Here is a 12,991-nt window from a genome sequence, read left to right as displayed (position 1 = left end):
AAGGAACAGCCAAATGCCAACAAGTTTTGAAATAGTACGATCAAACATGCAATTAATAGGTTACCTCTTGCTTACAATAAGCCAATTAAGTAAAGCGATGAAGCTGCATTAAGTTTTTAGAGAGGCATTTGGATTTTGATAGTTTTGTTTTTATAACTTTGAGATACAGATAAAAGTAGCAGAAGTAGTTTATTCTGCTTATTTTGCAGGAGTATCAGTTTTAATAGATTTTAATTGACATTGTCAACTGAGAAGAGGAGGTGAAACTGAAAAAGAAACACAGGCCTTCATTGGAGGGGTTCTCAGAACTGCAATTTGGGGAGAACAGATTCTGGCAACTATCAGAAAAAGTTTCCTGCTTGCGAGGGGAAAGCAAGGGTTTATAAGACAGAGAGGAAGGAGGGGAGCAATCGCTTGACTCAGAAAAGGAGGAAAAGGAAATAAAACATTGTCAACTGGTACTAACATGATGAACCACTTTTGTTTGTACACTTGGACCGACGAATTTACTGGCGTTATGAAACAAAACTATTCCTGGTATGTGTTCGTTAAGCACTCTGTCTTCAGAAAGTCCCCAGTGACAGCTTTATGGTCTGGATGCCAGTGGTCCTGTTGATTTTACAAGCCAGTGCTTATAAAATAATTAGCATCTCTGACCCAGTTCAAAAGGTCTTCTCACCCAGTTCAAGAATTCTTTAGTTAGAAAGGAACATGAAACTTCAAAATGGAGTCTCTCTTGTCCAGAAATATTATATAATTCCTGTAGCAGAAAGGGGTCTCCTCCAAAGCACCATGGCTAACCCACCTAAACTGAATCTCTTTGCATGAGAAGCAAGTGATTTAAAAAAAAAAAAAAAAAAAAAGCACAGAGTTTGGATTCTGACACACTAGCACAAATCAAAGCTCCAACATTTATGGTTGCATACAACCAAGGGCAAAAAACCTAATGTGTTTGATCTCTCTTCTCTTATCTAAAAAATGGAGACAAGAGCATTTACCTTCCAAGATTGTTGTGAGCATCAACGATAAATGAAAATTTCCTAGCATACAAATGTTAACTTTAAAATTACCATTATCAAAATTGTAAAGAATACTCCAAAATGAGAAAATGTTAAAAAATAAGACAAATTATGGAATAATTATTGACTTAAAAATAATAACATTCAAGACTACACTTATGATAGCATAAGCAGAATCTGAAGTTTTTCTTTTTTTTTTTTAATTTTTATTTGAATATAGTTGACACACAATGTTACGTTAGTTTCAGATGAATAGCATAATGATTGAACGGAACCTAAAGTATTTTCTACTCAATATGCTGGTCTTTAAAATTTTTCTCTTTGTATAAAAACACTGAAGCTTACATTAAAGTGGAAGAATAGTAAAATGAGCGTCTATATGCCCTTCGCTTGAGCCAATAATTGGACATCCAACATTTTGCCACATTTTCTCTCATTCTATTCACACACATGCATACACTCACTTGTGCTGGGTTAAGATTGTCACTCAGTATCCATCCACCCCCAGAGAACTCTTTCAGAAAGGGATTTCCATAATATTATTCTTTCCCCTCAGCTCTATTCAATCTTTTCCTCTTTCGAGAATAAATGGAAAATATCATGACAATTCATTCCAAATACGTCAGCATGCTTTTCCTGAGAATAAGGATATTCAACAAGCTAATTTATTTTAATGCATCAATCAGGAAAAGCAGATATAAACAAAATAATTGTTAAGACCAGCCTTCTTCTTGAATTAGAAATCTTTGCACTTTTCTAGCTACCAATTTGCATCAGTAGCTATTTTATTATGAAGTCAGTTTTATCATCAGTAACAGTATTCATGAAAATGTGTTTTTTCTGAGTGGCTACAAAAACTTCATCAAATTATTTAAAATGTTGCCATTTACGTATTTGCATGTAGACATAAAATAGTTCCATAAAACCTTCAAGTCACTGGGGTGCAAATATGGTACATATTTGTAGAATATGTAGAAGCCGCTAGAACACGTGCTTTAATGTAGCAATATAGCTGTGGAAACATCTAAATGTGTAGACACATCCAAAGGTCTGAAGACCAGTTTTCCAAATTTTACTACACACTGCTGAGCTGTCTTTGCTCTACCACTTCTCTGGACAATAACTCATTTGTGCTGGGTTAAGATTGTCACACAATATCCATCTACCCCAAAGAGCTCTTACATAAACGGACTTTCACAATATTATTCTTTCCCCTCAGCTTTTCCCTTCAGCTTTATTCAGTCTTTTCCTCTCCTTTTATTTACCCACGGTTCAGACAATTCTGAGACAACTTTTCAAGAAGCAAACTCACCTTCGTTAACAAATTCCTCTCTCTTGTGTTTCCTCTTTTAGGGCTTTTGCTCAATTATCATATCTCACTCCCTCTCTAGATCTTAGCCTTTCTCGTTTCCTTGTCTTTTTTATTGTGGACTAGCAAAATAATCTAATCACTATCAGTTAGCTAGTTAACCTTGGGCAAATTGCTTGAATCTTCCTGGACCTCAGTTTTCCCTCCTGGCGGCCAAGATTGAGTGAGCTGTATTTGCAAAGGCAGAATTGAGAGTCAGTTCTGCTTGAGTGAGATTAAGTAGGTGAATTCTGATTTGAACCTGCCTGAGTTCAAATCTCTGCCTCTCAACTACTAGTTTAATGGCTGTGAGTGTTACTTAACTTTTCATACCTTGGTTTCCTATTTGTGAGGCAGGCGTGTTAATAAGAGTAGCTGCTTCTTAATATGGAGTTAAGTTTGTATCCAAGGACATCGTGACTGAAAAATGTTAAGAATCAAACTGAGGGCTTCAGAGGGGAGGAGGGTGGGGGACTGGGATAGGCCGGTGATGGGTAGTAAGGAGGGCACATATTGCATGGTGCACTGGGTGTTATACGCAACTAATGAATCATCGAACTTTACATCAGAAACCGGGGATGTACTGTATGGTGACTAACATAATATAATAAAAAATCATTAAAAAAATTAAAAACACACACACACACACACAAAAACTATAAATGCCTCTCCTTTACTACCTACTTGCTCTCTTCTCATCCTCTAATCAAACCTACTTGTCATCAAAAAGTCAAATATGATAAAATTCCTTAATGTTATTTTAAAATTGCTCTCATTATAACAGTCTAATTTTCTGAAAGTTAATTGTGTATTCTACCAGGTATCTCATGGGCTGAATTTACGTGAGGTGTGATTAGGGCTTAACCACAATGTATATTATTTCTAGGTTCTATTAGATCAAAGTATGAATTTCAAAGAGTTAAAAACAAGGCTCATAAGGTGAGCATATGCAAGGACGTTTAACTGCTTAATCAGGGAACGAACAGAATGATGAAGCTGGATTCAAAGAGGAAAGGAGAGAGCAGTATATGCAGTAAATGGAAAAAAGAACACTGAAAAGAGGTTGCTAAGTTAATTTTTATAATATTGATTGCTATGATCTAAATGTCTGTGTCCCTCCAAAATTCATATGTTGAGATCCTAACCTTTGGGAGGTGCTTAAGTCATGAGGAGGATCCCTCATGTATAGGATTAGTGTTTTGGGGTATTATTATTATTATTCATTTGAGAGAGAGAGAGCAAGAACACAAGCAGGGGGGAGGGCCAGAGGGAGAGAGAGTGAAGCAGACTCACCACTGAGCAGGGAGCCTGATGCGGGCTCGATCCCAGGGTCCTAGGATCATGACTTGAGTCCACGGCAGACGCTTAACTTACTGAGCCACTCGGGCACCCCTAGGGTTAGTGTTTTGTGAAAGAGTCTCCAGAAAAATCCTTAGTCTCTTCTGCCATATGACCTGGAGGGGAGCCCTCACCCACCTATGCTGGCACCCTGATCTCAGACTTGCGGGTTCTAAACTGTGAGAAATAACTTCTGTCATTTATAAACTACCAAGTCTGTGATATTTTGTCACAGCAGCCCAAGCAGACTAGGACACTGATTAATTTCCTACCGGGCAATAAACCATAACGTTTGGGGTTATCGTTCCCGCTAGAAAAACATTGTTTGCTTCTCTACCAGAGAAAAATAATTTGCAATTTACCAGTCTCTGTCAAACTAACATCTACCTTTGCATAGCCTGGGCCCAATTAACACTAAGTTATTGACTGAGTCAAACAAAAGTTTCAGTCTCTCAATGCCTTTAAGCAGGCTGATTGATTAGACGCTGCTTTAGTATGACGGTGAAAGCACCCTCAGTGACATTTTTGCATTATCTTTATGTTTTGGATAAGTTTTTCAATGGTTTCATTTCACAAGGAACCGCTCCAACACTATAAATTGTAAGCCGGTTGTAAGCCATTGAGTGTTTCCTATACAAAAGAAGGAGGCAAGTGTGGCCTATGACTTTGGGTTTCATATTTGATGGGGAAACTTTTACTTAATTTGAGAAGACAGCATATACTTGCAGAAATGACTCAAGGATACTTATGAAGATGTTTTTGTAAGTATAACCGGGAACACCTGGGTGACTCAGTTAAGCGCCTGCCTTCAGCTCAAGTCATGATCTCGGGGTCCTGGGATCAAGCTCTGTGTTGGGCTCCCTGCTCATCAGGGGTCTGCTTCTGCCTCTCCCTCTGCCCCTCCCCCCATCTGTGCACTCGTGAACACTCTCTCTCTTTCCTTCAAATAATTAAATAAAATCTTAAAAAAAAAAAAAGGTCAACTCAACGAATAAATAAGTACTTGGAATCAGTTGTAGCTTAATGCAGGTAGTCAGAAAAATATAAACATAATCTTTAAACTTAAAACAATACACCAACTTTTTAAAGAAATTACATAGCTTCAACAGCCATACCATGTACTATACATTTAAAAATGAGTAGTTTATTTACTTTATACTTTATTCCAAAAGTTCTATCAGTTTAAATTCAGTTCTTATGCTAAGCCAATAATTTTGAAGCTCTTCTCTGACTCCTCTGTATATAGAGTGGAAACATCAGAAAAGCCTGGCTTTTTCTATGAAAAAGTCAGATTCGTATGAGAAAACACTGTGTGAAAGAATACATATTCCACAGTAATATTGTTTATTTGTTTGTTTTACTGAAAGCAATGCCTTTGCCATCACTCATTCAATATTATAGTAACATGTAGGTAAAATAGGTAATTCTGGTTTTGGAGAAATTTTCTTTAAAACACCCTTTTCAAAATATCCATGTCTTTTCTTTTGAAAATCCATGCTTAAATAAAGAACAGAATATCTGAAAGTTTGCAAGAGACTACCATACCTATTGTTCCTTACTACATTGTAGGAAATGTAACCTTGAGTTAAAACAGTTCTTATTTAAAAAAAAAAAAAAACTCATACAAATCAATAAGAAAATGCAGAGACATCAATCGATTAGAAGGCTAAAAGTATGAAAAGAAAACTAAAAGGAGGAACTCTGCTCCTCAGACTTATGGGGATATATTCTAAGCACCAAAAGAAAGCAAATTAAAACAAAATGCCAATATTCACCTTAACCTAGTAGTTTCCTAGGGCTGCCTTCACAAATTACCACAAACTGGATGGCTTAAAAATGACAGAAATTTACTTTCTCTCAGTTCTGGAGGCTAGAAATTTGAAATGAAGGTGTCGTCAGGGCCACACGTTCTCTGATGGCTCTAGGCAAGAATCTCTCCTTGCCTCTTCCTGGCTTCTGGTGGTAGCCAGCAACCCTTCTGGTGGTAGCCAGCAATCCTTCTGGTGGTAGCCAGCAACCCTTCTGGTGGTAGCCAGCAACCCTTCTGGTGGTAGCCAGCAATCCTTCTGGTGGTAGCCAGCAACCCTTCTGGTGGTAGCCAGCAACCCTTCTGGTGGTAGCCAGCAACCCTTCTGGTGGTAGCCAGCAACCCTTCTGGTGGTAGCCAGCAACCCTTCTGGTGGTAGCCAGCAACCCTTCTGGTGGTAGCCAGCAACCCTTCTGGTGGTAGCCAGCAACCCTTCTGGTGGTAGCCAGCAACCCTTCTGGTGGTAGCCAGCAACCCTTCTGGTGGTAGCCAGCAACCCTTCTGGTGGTAGCCAGCAACCCTTCTGGTGGTAGCCAGCAACCCTTCTGGTGGTAGCCAGCAACCCTTCTGGTGGTAGCCAGCAACCCTTCTGGTGGTAGCCAGCAACCCTTCTGGTGGTAGCCAGCAACCCTTCTGGTGGTAGCCAGCAACCCTTCTGGTGGTAGCCAGCAACCCTTCTGGTGGTAGCCAGCAACCCTTCTGGTGGTAGCCAGCAATCCTTCTGGTGGTAGCCAGCAACCCTTCTGGTGGTAGCCAGCAACCCTTCTGGTGGTAGCCAGCAACCCTTGCCGCTTCCTTATTTACAGCTGCATCTCGCCAACCACTGCCGCCATCCTCACATGGCATTCTTGCCCCTGCAAGCGCATCTCCAGGTACACACTCCCTCTTCTGTAAGGACACCAGTCATTGCACTAGGGTTCATCCTAATCCAGCATGACCTCATTGTAATTCGATGGCATCTACAAAGACCCTATTTCCAAAGGTCACATTCTGATACTCCTGATAGACATGAAGGTAGTGGCGGGGCCGCAGGGGGAGGGGGAACACTATTCAATCCAGTGTAATGAGCTAAGATTTTTACTTAATGGTACATCCAGTACTTGGAGTCAACCAAGACCCATCTCTCTCTGTCATACCATGTCTGCTCAGCAGCAAGCCTGCTGTTACTCTCTGTTTAAAACATCCTCTGACGGGCATCTGGGGGGCTCAGTCGGTAAAGCGTCTGCCTTCAGCTCAAGTTATGATCCCAGGGTCCTGGGATTGATTCCCGAATTGGGCTCCCTGCTCAGGAGGAAGCCTGCTTCTCCCTCTCTGCCTACCAATCCCCCTGCTTGTGCTCTCTCTCTGTCAAATAAATAAATAAAATTAAAAAATTAAAATAAATTAAAATATCCTCTGAATCTGACTTCTCATCATCATCTCTCTCCATCTGGACTAATGCACCAGCCACCCACTTGGTTTCCCGCCTCTACCCGTACCCACGCCCCACGCTCTCTTCTCCATACTGTGCCAAGGTGAGCCTTCAAAACCCCAATCACAGAATGTCACCTCTTCGTTCAAAATCTGCCAGGAACTTCCCATCACCCTTAGAATGAAACACAAAGTCCCTGTCAGGTTGTAAGAGGCCTTACGTGCTCCAGACCCTGGATCCCTCTCTGGTCTCATTTTTAACCCTCTTCTCCTCGTTCATGCCCTCTGGTCACTCAGACCTTCCTAGAGGGCATCTGTGTTCCCACTGCTAGCCACTGGCACTCGTTATTCTCTCTGTCTGCAATGGTCTTCCTCAAGGTCTTCCCGTGGCTGGCTAATTCACTATAGTCGGATCTCTGTTCAAATGTCATTTTCTCCATGAGTCCTTCCTTGATCACTTCTCCTGAATAGTACTTCTTAAGCACTCTCTATAACCTTTCTCCGCCTTATTGTTCTTCACAACATTTACCACTACTCGATATTACCTAGTCATACATATGTACATAACAATGTACATGTAAAATATATGTAATATGTATATTATATACATTAGACCTACCAAATATACATTATATCTAACTAATTGTATTCGTGTGTGCGTGTGATGTTGTTCTCCTTACTCAAGTGAGCTCAGGATACAAGCCTAACTTTTTTCCTTCCTCTTTAGAAGTTTTAAATCCACGTAGGTAGGGCTGAGCAAATATACCATGAAATAGACTTTGGAGTGGCCATCCTGTTATATTAGAGTTTTGAGAGAAGAGATGAAATCAGTGAGTTACACGTGCTGAGTACTGGAACGTACACAGGATCGCAACCTAAATGGGCAATGAAGTACAACATGATTAAACGGGACAAGCATGCTTTCACCTTTCCAGATTTGGTGCTTCAGGTAAACTGTATTAGAGAATGTCGTTCAGATTTGAGGGTAAGGTAGTTTCCCAGTCTCTCCCTCTGAGTTGAAGGCAGCTGATTCTACGGTACAGCCCAGCCTGAATTGCTCACCCAGTTGCAGGAAAAGTCGTAACTGAGTCAGAGAACAATGACCCTCTCTCACTGTGGTGGGGAGGTCTACCACGTATAAATATTGCTCATAGGAGAGCCACTTGTGCCTGGATGCAGAAGAAAGATGGGCATGGTATATCTTCAAGCCCTCACCTTAGGGCAAAGAGAACCTGCCCAATATTAAATGTGCACCAATGAATGTCAAGTTCTAGGTAATCAGAATCAGCACCTCCTCATTCAGGCGTCTTATGGTTGAACTGTGTCTCCTCAAAAAGATACCTTCAAGTCCTAGCCCCCAGTTCCCTCGAAGGTGATCTTATTTAGCAAAAGGGTCCTTGCAGATGCAATCCGTTTAAGATGAAGTCATGTTGGATTCAGGTGGGCCCTCATGCAATAACTAGTACTTGTAAGAAGAGGGAAATTGGTCGCAGAGAGGAAAGCCAGAGGGCAGGACGTCGTGTAAAGATGGAGGCAGAAAGGGAGCTGAGCAGCTACAAGCCAAGAATGCCAAGGTGTGCCAGAGGCCACCAGAAGCTGGGGGGAGGCAAGGAAGGATCCTTCCCTGGCGCCTTCAGAGGGGAGCACGGTCCTACCATCACCTTAATCCAGAATTCTAGTCTCCAGAACTCTGAGAGAATAACTTTCTGTTGTTTGAAGCCACTCAGTGTAGAGACTTTGTTACGGCCTCCCTAAAAAACAAATACAGGAAGGAATAAGAAGCAGGAAAGTCTGGTAATGTTTCCTCCCTTCCAACTCTCCCTCAAATGGAAGAAAGAGGTTTTTTCCCAATGGAACAAGCGAGGATAAAATACCGGAAAGTGAGAACTTTTTGGTTTCTCTCGTGCATTTCTGTTTCTACCTTTTGATAAAAATCTACAAAATCCTTTCAGCAGTGAGAGCCAGTGATCTCTAAAATTGGTCAGAACGAAATATTAATCATTCAGCTCTGCAGACATGGTATGCCCGAAGCCAAAAATGTATTTTTTTTTCTGTTTCCTGCTTAAAAATATGTTCAAACACTACTCTAACGTACTCGTCGGAGATTGGTTATGAACTGGAATAGTATCTTCAGCACCAATTTTGAAAATTAACATCCTGCTCCACTAAGTTCCCAGAGAGAAATTAAAGTCCAAAAGTAAAGTCTCCTTCATTTTGCAAATTTAAGTTAAAAAAAAATTAAAGTTAAGGGGCGCCTGGGTGGCACAGCGGTTGTGTCTGCCTTCGGCTCAGGGCGTGATCCCGGCGTTATGGGATCGAGCCCCACATCAGGCTCCTCCGCTATGAGCCTGCTTCTTCCTCTCCCACTCCCCCTGCTTGTGTTCCCTCTCTCGCTGGCTGTCTCTATCTCTGTCAAATAAATAAATAAAATCTTTTTTAAAAAAAGGAAAGAAAATAGTCCTAAGATCTATTGATTTCCTTAAAAAAAAAAATCAAAGTTCAATATTCTTTCCTTTCTAATTCCATTTTCTCCTCAGTCTCAGCATGGGGTCTCTCTAGTGCCCTTGGCCTGGGTGACCTTTCCTTGCAACGTTTAGCTCTTCTAATCCCTCAAGAGTTGATTTAATCCAACCGTAAATCTTTCATGTGTCCCACTGTGAGAGGACAACTCTCAATAGGTTTGAATCTGGGTTCCTTCAGAGAAGTCATTCTACGTTGTTCCCTGATATCTTGGCTCTTGTATTATTATCGCCAGTATTAATATTAACAATAATATAATAACAGTCTATATTATAGATACTATGTGTTCAGGTACTATGTTGAGGTCTTTATATATTTTATCTCACTTAATTGTCTCAAAAATCCTATGAGAGCACATTCTTATTATTCTTGTTTTCTAGATCAGGAAACTAAAGCACAGAGACTTAAAAAAAATAACAACAGCTGAGGTTCAAATCCGAGCACTGTGGCTTCTGAGGCCTCACCATGACATGATATTGCCTTTACAAAGCTTGTTTGATTTTTGTGGGGACCCAGTCATACTTTTCCATGTAGGCACAAGTAGATTTGGCCTCTTTCTCTGAGTACCATCGTTTAAAACAACTGCATATGAATATATCTCATTATCTTTTTCCTTTCTTCTACCTTGACATCTAAACTCTCAACATTTCTCCTAAGAAATATTTGTGCTTCTTTTAGTTCCATTAACAAGACTTGCTTCATTTTTGCTTCATGTTGCTGTTTCTAGAATGACCACTAGTCTTTCATATCTGACTTGTCTAATATTGTTTCCACAAGATATATATGCATATATATATTTATGTAAAACCATTGTTTAAATTAACTGAAGAAGTAATGATCGAATAAAAACGTTGCAATTATTAAGGAACATTTCTTGATTTTTTTAAATGCAGGTATTTCGACTAGTTCTTTTTATTTCATACTCTCTTTTAAAAAAATTTTATTTGTTTTAAAAGGAGAGAGTGTGGTGGGGAGGGGCAGAGGGAGAGGGAAAGAGATAATCTCATGCAGACTCCATGCCGAGCATGGAGCCTGCCCCAAAGAGGGGCTCAATCTCATGACCCCAAGATCATGACCCTGAGATCATGACCTGAGCCAAAATCAAGAGTTAGACACTTAACCGACTGGGCCACCAGGTACCCCTATTTCATACTCTTCTTATAATGACTTTCTTAAAGTGTGCCTAATACCTCTTCAGAGAACTCTTCTTTACTTTTTGTGGGCAAGAGAGTATATTTGCCTAATAGTCTATTAAAAATAACAAATAACAACCTATGTAGGTATGTACCATATCTAAGATCAAAGAAATTCTGAAAAACACTCTCTTGTAAAATGTCCTTTTAGAAAGAACAATCCAGGGGCACCTGGGTGGCTCTGTGTGTTAAAGAGGCTGCCTTCCACTCAGGTCATGATCCCAGAGTCCTGGGATCGAGCCCTGCATCGGGGTCCCTGCTCAGTGAGGAGCCTGGTTCTCCCTCTCCCTCTGCAGTTCCCCCTGCTTATGCTCTCAATCTCTCTGACAAATAAATAAACAAAATCTTTTTTTAAAAAAATGGAAGAACAATTCATATGCTTTATTTCAAAACTAAACCTGGTCATTGCCCAAGTCCTTTAGGAAATCACCAAGTCTTGGCAATTGTCCATAGTCAGATATTCTCTTATGCACCCAAGTACGTATGCTAGGTAGTTTTCTTAGTTTGGAACACATGGTTAGGAGGAGTCTAATTGTGAGGTCAATTCCTACCAATACCTCTACTGTTACTTGTAAGAAAACTTATATAAATACAAAGCATGCAAACAATTACATTTCATAGTAGGTGTATTGTACAAGTGGGAAGTAAGTCCATCCATTTTGCAACATATCAAAAATCTTATGGCAGTTGTCTTCCGAGGTACCTTTTAGTTAGCAGTTCAATAATCCCATAAAAGGATAGCATAAACTAACGAAACAGTTGTGGGAAGGTACTCAGAAAAGATCATACAATCTAGTTTTATCTAGAACGTATAATAAAATTGTGATTTGCTTTTTATTTTTTTAAGATTTTATTTATTCATTTGAGAGAGAGAGAGAGAGTGCGCACTCACAAACGGAGGGGCAGAGGGAGAGGGAAAGCACACTCCCCATTGAGCAGAGAGCCCGCCTTAGGGCTCCATCCCAAGACCCCAAGATCATGACCTAGCTGAAGGCACACACTTAACCGAGTGAGCCACCCAAGCACCCCTGTGCTTTCCTTTTTAAATGAAAATTATATTTCTCTTTCATTAACAGTTGAGTTGGGTTTTTCCATAACCAGTTTTGCCCAGAAAAAAATGAGGAAGCAATTATATTATGATGAAAAAAAATAACTAGTATCATAAACTTTTATAATTTGCTCTCTGGGTTCTAGAATTTGATTTTTATTTCTCTTCTTCAATTCCTGACTTAATAAACCTCAATTTGTATAGAACTATTTATTGCAAATCAGCCCGAAACATAGTAACTTAACACGATAAATGTTTATTATCTTCACAGTATCTGTGGCTCAGGAACTGGCGGAACAGACTAGCTGAGCTTGGGCTTGGGGTCTCTAAGGAGGCTGCCGTCAGAGCTGACGAGGAACTGACATCTGAAGGCTTGACTGGGCTGGAGGTTCAATTTCCAAGGTGGCTCACTCACTTGGCCACCAAGTTGTTGCTGGCTTTTGGCGGGAGGCTTTAGTTTCTTCCCACGTGGCTCTATCCACAGGCTTCTTGAGTGTCCTCATGACAGAGCAGGTGGCTGGCTTCCCCAAAGTAAATGACCAAAGAAAGAGAAGAGTCATATCCACGATGTCTTTTATGACCTAGACTCAGAAGTCATACACTGTCCCTTCCACCACAATCTAGTTGTAAGAAACCAGTCACTAAGTCTGACATACACTCCAGGGGAGGGGAATTAGGCTTTGAAGAGGAAGGATGTCAAAAATGTGAGGACAGGTTTTTAAACCACTACAGTGTTATTTACTTTATCTCTTATTTATTATAAGGAAAATTTAACATAAGCTTAATCTTCTAGTAATAATTTACCTATTCTCAATATTATTCTCAAATATTTCCCCAAATTTACTTAATAACCCTATATATCCTAAAAAATCTCTCTCAAAATTGTATCCCTGTACTTCCTACTGGTCTTAGATTTTCTTTGTTCTTCTTTTTCCAGCTCCTTTCAGTGTACAAGTAGGTTGTTTAGTTGAGATTTTTCTTGCTTCTTGAAGTAAGCCTGTATTGCCCTGAACTTCCTTCGTAGAACAGCTCCGGCCACATCCAAAGGATTTTGAACAGTTGTGTTTTCATTTTCATTTGTCTCCATGTAGCTTTTCATTTCCTCTTTGACTTCTTGAGTGACCCATTCGTTGTTTAGTGACACGGTATTTAACCTCCATGTATTTGTGTTCTTTCCGGATTTTTTCTTATGGTTGATTTCATATAGCATTTCATAGCATTGTGTTTAAAAAGAAGCGTTGTGTATGGGGGCGCCTGGGTGGCACAGCGGTTGGGCGTCTGCCTTCGGCTCAGGGCGTGATCCCGGCG

This window comes from Ursus maritimus, unplaced genomic scaffold, assembly GCF_017311325.1.
Source record: "Ursus maritimus isolate PB19 unplaced genomic scaffold, ASM1731132v1 scaffold_26, whole genome shotgun sequence".
Classification (NCBI taxonomy): Eukaryota; Metazoa; Chordata; class Mammalia; order Carnivora; family Ursidae; genus Ursus; species Ursus maritimus.
This window is presented reverse-complemented; position numbering follows the sequence as displayed.